Below are 12015 nucleotides of genomic sequence, written 5' to 3'. Positions count from 1 at the left end.
AGTATTGCACTGAACCACTACTGTAATACAATTATTTTCTGGTGAAATGCTGCAGCATTGTGATTATTTTAATGGGGGAGGGGGGGCGGCGGCACAGATTTCCTTGCCTGGAGTGACAAAATGGCCAGAGGCGCCCCTGCATCTAGTAATGTCAGGCAGATTTGACCAAGAGACAGATCTCTCTCTAATTGAATGTGATTGGAAAGATATCTGTTGGCTACTGCCTTGCTGGTCCGACGCTGCCCCCCAATGTAAAATGTTATAATTCCAACCCCCTGGTGCAGTATACTTTACCTGTCCATGGCCGGGGGGAACGTTTTGCATTAACGGACAGCGCTGGGGGTTTTGTCATTCGTTCCGATATTGCTTGTTGTTAACACCACACACCCGATCAACCATGATGGCTCAACATCTTGCAGCACTTCCAATACATACATGAAACCAATTGCATCAAGAAATTGGTTGCATCGTCAATCGGGCAATGGGCATGCTCTTGCCAGCACCGATTTTCATCTGCATCAATAATAATTATTGAATCAGATGGTTGATTGGCTGCCAAGTCGAGAGATGTATGGCCACCTTCAGCCCCCTGAGCAGTACCAATCCACATGGTCCATAAGGAAGGTGAGGAGGTACTCTAAAATTGGGTCATCAAAACAATCCTCCGTTTTACAGAGTATGCTTGCCAAAGGTTAACAACCAAATAAGGCTTGCTATTGCCAATAGGCTCCATGCAAAGGGAGTTTACCAACATGTTGCATCAGGTGTGTAACGGTTGTGGATCTGCATCAGGGGCCTTTCAGTCAGGTTCATAAAAGGATATTGGTGTAGGATCAATTATAAAAGGTAACTTTTTGTTAAAAATAAATATTATTAAATTAATTTTCACATTGTGGGTGTTTTTATTTATTGTAACTCTTTGTGGAAATGGGCGTGTACTCATACTATCTGGAGGGAGTGGAATTCGCCCATTTTTACATGGGAATTCCAGATTTCACCGTAAGAGGCCCACACTGGGCACTGGCGGTGAGGATGAGATGTTTGTCCAAACAGAAGTGTTCTAAACCTTCCCCCTCCGTCATTAGCAGAGTGTCAATCGATCTTATGGACTCTATGGGTTGGCATTGCTCATGAGGTGTAACCCCACGCTCTAAAGTTCTGAATTTCTTGGAGAAATACCAGCCCCCATGAAAGACTAGTTTTTTTTTTGTTTGTTTGTTTTTAATGTGTTCTTTCACTTCTCTTTGAATTTACTTACATGCAAATCTCTTGTTAGCCAAGGAAGCAGAAACTGTGCTAGCAAATGAAATCCACTAGCTGCTGGAAATTAGCTGGGAGCTGACTAACACACAGCTTCTTGCAAATTGATGAAGAGTTAGTGGTATCTGCCAGCACTGCTTCCACTTACTAGTTCAGTGAAACATTTCCAAAAGATTTCCGAAAGATGAGAAGAATATTCTTCTCATCTTTTGTGCTCGGAAGAGATTCTGCCCCTTATTCAATTCACCTTTTTATTCTACATTTTCTCTTGGGAGATGATTTTTCATCTTGTTAAAAAAAACCTTTCCAGAAGTTTACAATTTAAAAAGTACTGTCAAAATTATTCAGAGTATTTTCTAGCTTGCTGGTTGTAATAAATATTTGTTCATTGCTATGGGCAACAACACTACACCTTTGCTCGGCACCATATCACAGAATGTGTGATAACTTGACACTTATCACAGCAACAGCACAGGAGATAGAACTGCTTAGACGTCGTTAAAGATTAAGGTGTTTATTGGGAAAACAGACATACAGATGTTTTGAACAGCAATCTTATCTTCGTTACCTCAGCAAAGCAATCGGTCTGTCTTGAGCGTTGTGGCTCTTGGTTCATCCCTTGTGAATGGTAACCAGGCTTTATCGTATAATCTATGATACGTTGCACTTAGGCCTATATACAGCGTACAGCTAGATGAATGAAAGTAGAAGTGAAGTCTGAAGCTAGAATGTGGGAGCCGAAAGTTGGAAATCAGAAGTGGCTCTCTGGAACCCCTGTTGGCTGTTTTATACTAACCTCTAAAGAGTTAAATGTGACATCACCCAGCAGGGATGGATCAATAACCCATCGCCTGCTATTGACTGATAAGAACATGTGATATCATACCAAGCACAGTCTTTACTGCACATGCACTGGAAAAATAACCTATTCCCTTGTTCTTAGGAGAACATTGTTTAATGTACTTGTGAGAATATTTTCATAACAATGGCTCATGTTTATGTTGTTTGTCATCAGCTAGTCTGGCCTACACATTGGATATCTCTGCTACAGCCTTGGGAGTCCCAGAACAATGTTCTACTGAGCATCAGAACTGTCTTTATTTCTCTCTAAGAGAAATTATCTTTAAATAGACACTCTGCAGAGCAAGTCCTTTTACTAAACCAAACTAAACTAAATTCAAGCATATCATACTTAAATTCTAACACTGGTGGGCATCTATTTGATAAGCCTTAAAGAAAATATGGGAGAATAAGGCCACCTGTGAGATACTTTTTTTTTTACAGAGAGCCATTGAGATTTGGTACTGTGTAGACAGCATCAGAGTTCATTGCCACACAAGCAGCACATTATAGGGCTTATAACTTCTGCATTTTGACCAGTACTGGAAGTTGCAGACATAGTTGAAGAACCACTGTTGCACAAATTTGTAAAATTTAAAATACACATAAACATAAACACATAAGAAGTATATTTCTTTCAGAGTAAAATGAGCTGTACATTACTTTTCTCCTATGTTACCAGGCATCACTTACAGTAGTTAGTAAAAGTCTGATTTTTGACTAGTCCATCTGTTCACAGAGATTTAATTTATTCTTTACAATACCACTCCCAAGAAAGGACATGTACAAAGATGCAGGTTACCCCATTTGCACACTATTTTTGCAGTTGGACTGAGCAACTGCCGTTCACTAAGTGCTTTTGAAAATAAAGAAAACCCTGAGAATCCCCCATAAGGAGATGGGCTAGTCAAAAACCTGTTAGATTTCTATCACATACTGTAAGTGACAGCATAGGAGAAAAGTAATTAATAGCACATTTTACTTTGGGGAAAAATGTACTTCTTATTTATGTGTTTTCATGTATTTTACATTTTTTGCTATAGTGGTCCAGGTAGGGTAAGAGAATGGGAACCGCATTTAAAAAAAAAATGAAGCAAATACTTACCGAAGGAGACGGAAGGCACTGGGTCATATAGAGCCTTCTGTCTCCTCTCTCGGTGCCCTCTATCCTGTGCTGCCCCCCCCCCCCGTTTCAATCCCCCACTAAAAGGGTATTTGGAAGTCTTCGGGAGCCGTGTCCTCCCGAAGACATGCGGCTCCATACTGAACAGACGTGAGCGTGCAAGAGTGCGTGCTTGCACAGGCGAAGTACAGGGCCGCCCTTCTTCAGGAGCACTCGGGCTCCCTGAAGACTTCTGAAGCCTCCTTCGGCCGGGTAAAGCAGTATTTGACTAATTTACTACTACCAGGCGAGCCAGCACTGGAAGGAGGGGACCAGGAGAGGAGCCGGAAGGCTCTATAGGACCCAGAGCCTTCCCTCTCTTTGAGTAAGTATCTATCACATTTTTTTAAATGCGGTTCCCATTCATTTTAAGGGATGTATACAGGATCAAACGTTTGTCATGGTTAAAAAAATATTTGATTATTTTCTAGGTAAAAGAAGCTGTGCCGGAGAAACTTTGGCCAGGATGGAGCTGTTCCTGTTCTTCACCTCCTTACTGCAGAACTTTACCTTCCAGGCCCCTCCTGGTGCTGAGCTAGATCTGAGCCCGGCACAGGGGTTCACTCATGGACCAAAACCTTACATGACTTGTGCTGTAGCTCGCAACTAAAGGAAATCTGTAGCAAACAGTGTTAAAGAGAATCTGTACTCTAATATTCTTACAATAAAAAGCATACCATTATATTCCTTATGTTCCCCTGTGCCCCTCTGTGCTGTTTCTGTCACTCCCTGCTGCAATCCTGGCTTGTAATTAACAGTTTTAGGCAGTGTTTACAAACAAATGACTGGCTTCTAACCAGAGTATCATAGGCTGAGAACAGCTTACTGTGTGATTCATGCAGAGCTTGGAGGGGGTGTGTAAAGCTTCTGCCAATGACAAGCAGTGCTGCACATTCCACACATTCCAGCCTCTTGCCAACAGAGGAAAGAAGATAAGATTTATTACAGAGACAGTGCAACTAGAAAAGGTTGCAGTAAGACAGACCACATCAGAACAGGTATAGGAACTTATATAATAGAAAAAAAAAGGCTCAACATTTTGTTGCAGAGTCTCTTTAAGGCTGGATGAAACTCTGACATAACATTCAATAAAAATGTGTTTCCCTTCTTTTTATTATCCATACAGTTGTCATGTTTGCTTTTGTACACAAGTCATTTCCTCTGTTTGCAAATTACAGGTTCCCAAAGTACGGTTTATCTCGTTTAAAAGCTGCTATTGCATTCATTGCATAGTTGCTATATTTGTATTATATCGTTTTCACCTTTAGGGCAGAAGCAATTTTCTCGTGCCAGTGCTCCTCCCATTCATTCGCCAATAACTTTATCAATACTCATCACACGTAAATGATCGATATCTTGTTTTTTTTTGCCACAAATTAACCACTTGCCGACCGCTCACAGCCGATGGGCGGCAGCAAAGTGGACGCCGAAAGGACCGCAATACACCCATCGGCATTGCGTCCTTTCGGCATGCCTGGGGAGCGATCGCGTCACTGGTGACGCGCGCTTCCCCCGTCAACTGGCTCCGCCCACCCGCGACGACAACCCGCCAGCCGTTCGGAAGCGCCGGCGGGTTGTTAACCCCACGATCGCCGCATACAAAGTGTATAATACACTTTGTAATGTATACAAAGTGTATTATACAGGCTGCCTCCTGCCCTGGTGGTTCCAGTGTCTGAGGGACCACCAGGGCAGGCTGCAGCTACCCTAGTCTGCACCAAACACACTGATCCTGCCCCCCCCTTCCCTCTGATCGCCCACAGCACCCCTCAGACCCCCCCTGCCCACCCCTCAGACCCCTGTTTACACCCAATCACTCCCCTAATCACCCATCAATCACTTCCTGTCTCTATCTGTCAACGCTATTTTTTTAGCTTAGGTCCTAACTGCCCCCTGGGGGGCTCATGATCACCCCCCCCACCCCACAGATTCTCCCCAGACACCCCCCCCCCCGTGTACTGTATCTACCTATCCCCCCTGTAATAACCCACTGATCACCTGTCAATCACCTGTCAATCACCCATCAATCACCCCCTGTCACTGCCACCCATCAATCAGCCCCTAACCTGCCCCTTGCAGGCAACCTGATCACCAACCCACACCATCAGTTCGCCCGCAGACCCGACGTCAGATCACCATCCAAGTGCATTGTTTACATCTGTTCTCTCCTCTAAACACCCACTAATTACCCATCAATCACCCCCTATCACTACCTGTCACTGTTACCCTAATCTGCCCCTTGCGGGCACCCAATCAACCACCCACACGCTCAGATTGCCCTCAGACCCCCCTTTATCAATTTGCCAGTGCATTATTTACATCTTTTCTTCCCTGTAATAACCCACTGATCACCTGTCAATCACCTGTCAATCACCCATCAATCACCTCCTGTCACCCCCTGTCACTGCCACCCATCAATCAGCCCCTAACCTGCCCCTTGCGGGCAATCTGATCACCCACCCACACCATCAGTTCGCCCGCAGACCCAACGTCAGATCACCTCCCAAGTGCATTGTTTACATCTGTTCTTTCCTCTAAACACCCACTAATTACCCATCAATCATCCATCAATCACCTCCTGTCACCACCTGTCACTGCTACCCATCAGATCAGACCCCTATCTGCCCCTAGGGCATCAAATCACCCGCCCACACCTTCAGAACGCCCTCAGACCCCAGCCCTGATCACCTCGCCAGTACATTGCTTGCATCTATTCCCCCCTCTAATCACACCTTGAGACACCCATCAATCACCTCCTGTCACCACTTGTCACCCCCTAGCACACCTACCCATCAGATCAAGCCCTAATTTGCCCCGTGTGGGCTCCTGATCACTCGGCCAAAGCCTCAGATTCCCCTCAGACCCCCTTACGATCACCTCCCCAGTGCATTGATTGCATCTATTTTCCCCTCTAATCACCCCCTGAAACACCCATCAATCACCTCCTGTCACCCCCCTAGCACTCCTATCCATCAGATCAGGCCCAATACAACCTGTCATCTAAGAGGCCACCCTGCTTATGACCGGTTCCACAAAATGCGCCCCCTCATAGACCACCTGTCAATCAAAATTTGCAGATGCTTATACCCCTGAACAGTCATTTTGAGGCATTTGGTTTCCAGACTACTCCTCACGGTTTTGGGCCCCAAAAATGCCAGGGCAGTATAGAAACCCCACAAATGACCTCATTTTAGAAAAAAAGACACCCCAAGGTATTCCGTTAGGTGTATGACGAGTTCATAGAAGATTTTATTTTTGTCAAAAGTTAGCGGAAATTGATTTTTATTGTTTTTTTTTCACAAAGTGTCATTTTCCACTAACTTGTGACAAAAAATAAAACCTTCTATGAACTCGCCATACACCTAACGGAATACCTTTGGGTGTCTTCTTTCTAAAATGGGGTCACTTGTGGGGTTCCTATACTGCCCTGGCATTTTAGGGGCCCTAAACCGTGAGTAGTGAGTAGTAGAAACCAAATGCCTCAAAATGACCCATGAATAGGACGTTGGGCCCCTTAGCGCACCTAGGCTGTAAACAAAAGTCACATATGTGGTATCGCCGTACTCAGGAGAAGTAGTATAATGTGTTTTGGGGTGTATTTTTACACATACCCATGCTGGGTGGGAGAAATCTCTGTAAATGACAATTTGATTTTTTTTTATTTTTTTTTACAGGTGGGCTAAGGGGCCCAACGTCCTATTCACAGGTCATTTTAAGGCATTTTCTTTCCAGACTACTCCTCATGGTTTAGGGTCCCTAAAATGCCAGGGCAGTGTAGGAACCCCACAAGTGACCCCATTTTAGAAAGAAGACACCCCAAGGTATTCCATTAGTAATATAGTGAGTTCATAGAAGTTTTTATTTTTTGTCACAAGTTAGTGGAAAATGACACTTTGTGAAAAAAAACACTAAAAATCAATTTCCGCTAACTTGTGACAAAAAATAAAATCTTCTATAAACTCACCATACTACTAACGGAATACCTTGGGGTGTGTTCTTTCTAAAATGGGGTCACTTGTGGGGTTCCTATACTGCCCTGGCATTTTAGGGGCCCTAAACCATGAGAAGTAGTCTAGAAACCAAATGCCTCAAAATGACCTGTGAAATCCTAAAGGTACTCATAGGATGTTGGGCACCTTAGCACAGTTAGGGTGCAAAAAAGTGCCACACATGTGGTATCGCCGTACTCCCACCCATGCTGGGTGGGAGAAATATCTCTGTAAATAGACAATTGTGTGTAAAAAATAAATTAAAAAAAATTGTCATTTACAGAGATATTTCTCCCACCCAGCATGGGTATATGTAAAAATACACCACAAAACACATTAAACTACTTCTCCTGAGTACGGTGGTACCACACGTGTGGCACTTTTTTGCACCCTAACTGCGCTAAGGGGCCCAAAGTCCAATGAGTACCTTTAGGATTTCACAGGTCATTTTGAGAAATTTGGTTTCAAGACTACTCCTCACGGTTTAGGGCCCCTAAAATGCCAGGGCAGTATAGGAACCCCACAAGTGACCCTATTTTAGAAAGAAGACACCCCAAGGTATTCCGTTAGGGGTATGGTGAGTTCATAGAAGATTTTATTTTTTGTCACAAGTTAGCGGAATTTGATTTTTATTGTTTTTTTTTCACAAAGTGTCAATTTCCGCTAACTTGTGACAAAAAAAAATCTTCTATAAACCACCATACTCCTAACAGAATACCTTGTGGTGTTGTCTTTCTAAAATGGGGTCACTTGTGGGGTTCCTAAACTGCCCTGGCATTTTAGGGGCCCTAAACCATGAGACGTAGTCTTGAAACCAAATGTCTCAAAATGACCTGTGAAATCCTAAAGGTACTCATTGGACTTTGGGCCCCTTAGCGCAGTTAGGGTGCAAAAAAGTGCCACACATGTGGTATCGCTGTACTCAGGAGAAGTAGTATAATGTGTTTTGGGGTGTATTTTTACACATACCCATGCTGGGTGGGAGAAATCTCTCTGTAAATGAACAATTGTGTGTAAAAAAAAATCAAAACATTGTCATTTACAGAGATATTTCTCCCACCCAGCATGGGTATGTTTAAAAATACATCCCAAAACACATTATACTACTTCTCCTGAGTACGGCAATACCGCATGTGTGGCACTTTTTTTGCAGCCTAACTGTGCTAAGGGGCCCAAAGTCCAATGAGCACCTTTAGGCTTTACAGGGGTGCTTACATTTTAGCTCCCCCAAAATGCCAGGACAGTAAACAAACCCCACAAATGACCCCATTTTGGAAGGTAGACACTTCAAGGTATTCAGAGAGGGGCATGGTGAGTCCGTGGCAGATTTCATTTTTTTTTTGTCACAAATTAGCAGAAATGGAATTTTTTTTTGTCTCAAAGTGTCATTTTCCGCTAACTTGTGACAGAGAATAAAATCTTCTATGAACTCACCATGCCTCTCAGTGAATACTTTGGGATGACTTCTTTCAAAAATGGGGTCATTTGGGGGGTATTTATACTATCCTGGAATTTTAGCACCTCATGAAACATGACAGGTGCTCAGAAAAGTCGGAGATGCTTCAAAATGGGAAAATTCACTTTTTGCACCATAGTTTGTAAACACTATAACTTTTACCCAAACCAATAAATATACACTGAATGTTTTTTTTTTTTTTTTTTTTATCAAAGACATGTAGCACAATAAATTTGGACAAAAATGTATACAGAAATTTTACTTTATTTGACAAATTTTATCACAGAAAGTTAAAAAAATCATTTTTTTTTGACAAAATGCATGTATTTTTTGATGAATATAATAAAAACTAAAAATCGCAGCAGCAATCAAATAGCACCAAAAGAAAGCTGTAGTAGTGACAAGAAAAGGAGGGAAAATTCATTTAGATAGTAGGTTGTATAACCGAGCAATAAACCGTTAAATCTGCAGTGGTCTGTATGGAAAAAAGGCTCTGGTCCTTAAGGGGTAGAAAGACTGTGGTCCTCAAGTGGTTAAGCTTTTTGTGAGTGATACTTGTTTTCAGTAATTACTTTATTTTCTATGTATTTTATACGCAAATACACAAAAAGAAAAAATACACTATTTCTCCAACTCCACCCCCTATAGTTTTAAAATAAGCAATGCTACTATAAATAAAACCCACTTATTTTATTTGCCCATTAGTCCTGGCTATCACAACATTTGCATTGTGTTCCTAGTACAAAGTATGGCGTCAATATATTATGTGGAAATAAAGGTGTATTTTTTTTTTCGTGTGGCCCATCAATTGTTAGCCCCTATGTACTAAAACAACAGTAATATACCCTCACTAGCTGATTGCCCGGCGTTGCCCGGGTATGTATTTGGCTGGTGTCAGCTCCACCCACTTTTTCTAACCCTAACACACAATTACTCAATGGCCAAGTTTGTGAGCTTTGCGGTCTTTGGTATCAATAATTTGCATTGAAATTAAAAAATCTGATTAGCTGTTTGTGGCTCCACACCATTTTCTGAATTTGAACCCCAGTCACCGAATAACCAACTGTACCAGGTTTGAGGCCTTTGACATTAACAGTGCAAGAATGGTAGCAATTAAAATTCCCCTTGAAAACCAATAGGTGGAGCCTACTTTTGTAGGCTCCACCCACTTTTCTGATTATTAATCCCAGTCACCCAGTGACCAACTGTGCAAAGTTTAAAAACTGGGCCATTAACAGTCTACGAATGGCTGCAGTTTACATTTTCCCAGTGAAATTTGTATTTGTCTCCACCCACTGATGACCCGGCATTGCCAGGGTATGTATTTGAGTGGTGTTGGCTCCGCCCACTTTCTAACCCTAACTAGTGTTGGGCGAACATCTAGATGTTCGGGTTCGGGCCGAACAGGCCGAACATGGCCGCGATGTTCGGGTGTTCGACCCGAACTCCGAACATAATGGAAGTCAATGGGGACCCGAACTTTTGTGGTTTGTAAAGCCTCCTTACATGCTACATACCCCAAATTTACAGGGTATGTGCACCTTGGGAGTGGGTACAAGAGGAAAAAAAAATTTAGCAAAAAGAGCTTATAGTTTTTGAGAAAATCGATTTTAAAGTTTCAAAGGGAAAACTGTCTTTTAAATGCGGGAAATGTCTGTTTTCTTTGCACAGGTAACATGCTTTTTGTCGGCATGCAGTCATAAATGTAATACATATAAGAGGTTCCAGGAAAAGGGACCGGTAATGCTAACCCAGCAGCAGCACACGTGATGGAACAGGAGGAGGGTGGCGCAGGAGGAGAAGGCCACGCTTTGAGACACAACAACCCAGGCCTTGCATGAGGACAAGAAGCGTGCGGATAGCATGCTTTGTACCACCATGCAGTCATAAATGTAATAAAGATAAGTGGTTCAATAAACAGGGACCACGCGGCAACGCTAACCCAGCAGCAGCACACGTGATGGAACAGGAGGAGGCGCAGGAGGAGAAGGCCACGCTTTGTGAGACACAACAACCCAGGCCTTGCATGAGGACAAAAAGCGTGCGGATAGCATGCTTTGTACCGCCATGTAGTCATAAATGTAATAAAGATAAGAGGTTCAATAAACAGGGACCACGCGGCAACGCTAACCCAGCAGCAGCAGCAGCAGCAGCACACGTGATGGAACAGGAGGAGGCGCAGGAGGAGAAGGCCACGCTTTGTGAGACACAACAACCCAGGCCTTGCATGAGGACAAAAAGCGTGCGGATAGCATGCTTTGTACCGCCATGTAGTCATAAATGTAATAAAGATAAGAGGTTCAATAAACAGGGACCACGCGGCAACGGTAACCCAGCAGCAGCAGCAGCAGCAGCAGCACACGTGATGGAACAGGAGGAGGCGCAGGAGGAGAAGGCCACGCTTTGTGAGACACAACAACCCAGGCCTTGCATGAGGACAAAAAGCGTGCGGATAGCATGCTTTGTACCGCCATGTAGTCATAAATGTAATAAAGATAAGAGGTTCCATAAACAGGGACCACGCGGCAACGGTAACCCAGCAGCAGCAGCAGCAGCAGCAGCAGCACACGTGATGGAACAGGAGGAGGCGCAGGAGGAGAAGGCCACGCTTTGTGAGACACAACAACCCAGGCCTTGCATGAGGACAAAAAGCGTGCGGATAGCATGCTTTGTACCGCCATGTAGTCATAAATGTAATAAAGATAAGAGGTTCCATAAACAGGGACCGGCAACGGTAACCCAGCAGCAGCAGCAGCAGCAGCAGCAGCAGCACACGTGATGGAACAGGAGGAGGCGCAGGAGGAGAAGGCCACGCTTTGTGAGACACAACAACCCAGGCCTTGCATGAGGACAAAAAGCGTGCGGATATAGCAGCAATGCTTTTTGCCGCCATGCAGTCATAAATGTAATACAGATGAGAGGTTCAATAAACAGGGACCGGAAACGCTAAACCATCCCAGATGTTCATCGGTCATGTTACTTGGTTGGGGTCCAGGAGTGTTGCGTAGTCGTTTCCAATCCAGGATTGATTCATTTTAATTTGAGTCAGACGGTCTGCATTTTCTGTGGAGAGGCGGATACGCCGATCTGTGATGATGCCTCCGGCAGCACTGAAACAGCGTTCCGACATAACGCTGGCTGCCGGGCAAGCCAGCACCTCTATTGCGTACATTGCCAGTTCGTGCCAGGTGTCTAGCTTCATGCCCGGTTTCAGGTCCAGCGGTGCCAGCCACAAATCCGTCTGTTCCTTTATTCCCCTCCAAATTTCCTCCCCTGTGTGCTGCTTATCCCCAAGGCAGATCAGCTTC

The sequence above is a fragment of the Hyperolius riggenbachi genome, chromosome 4 (genome assembly GCF_040937935.1).
Source record: "Hyperolius riggenbachi isolate aHypRig1 chromosome 4, aHypRig1.pri, whole genome shotgun sequence".
Classification (NCBI taxonomy): Eukaryota; Metazoa; Chordata; class Amphibia; order Anura; family Hyperoliidae; genus Hyperolius; species Hyperolius riggenbachi.
This window is presented reverse-complemented; position numbering follows the sequence as displayed.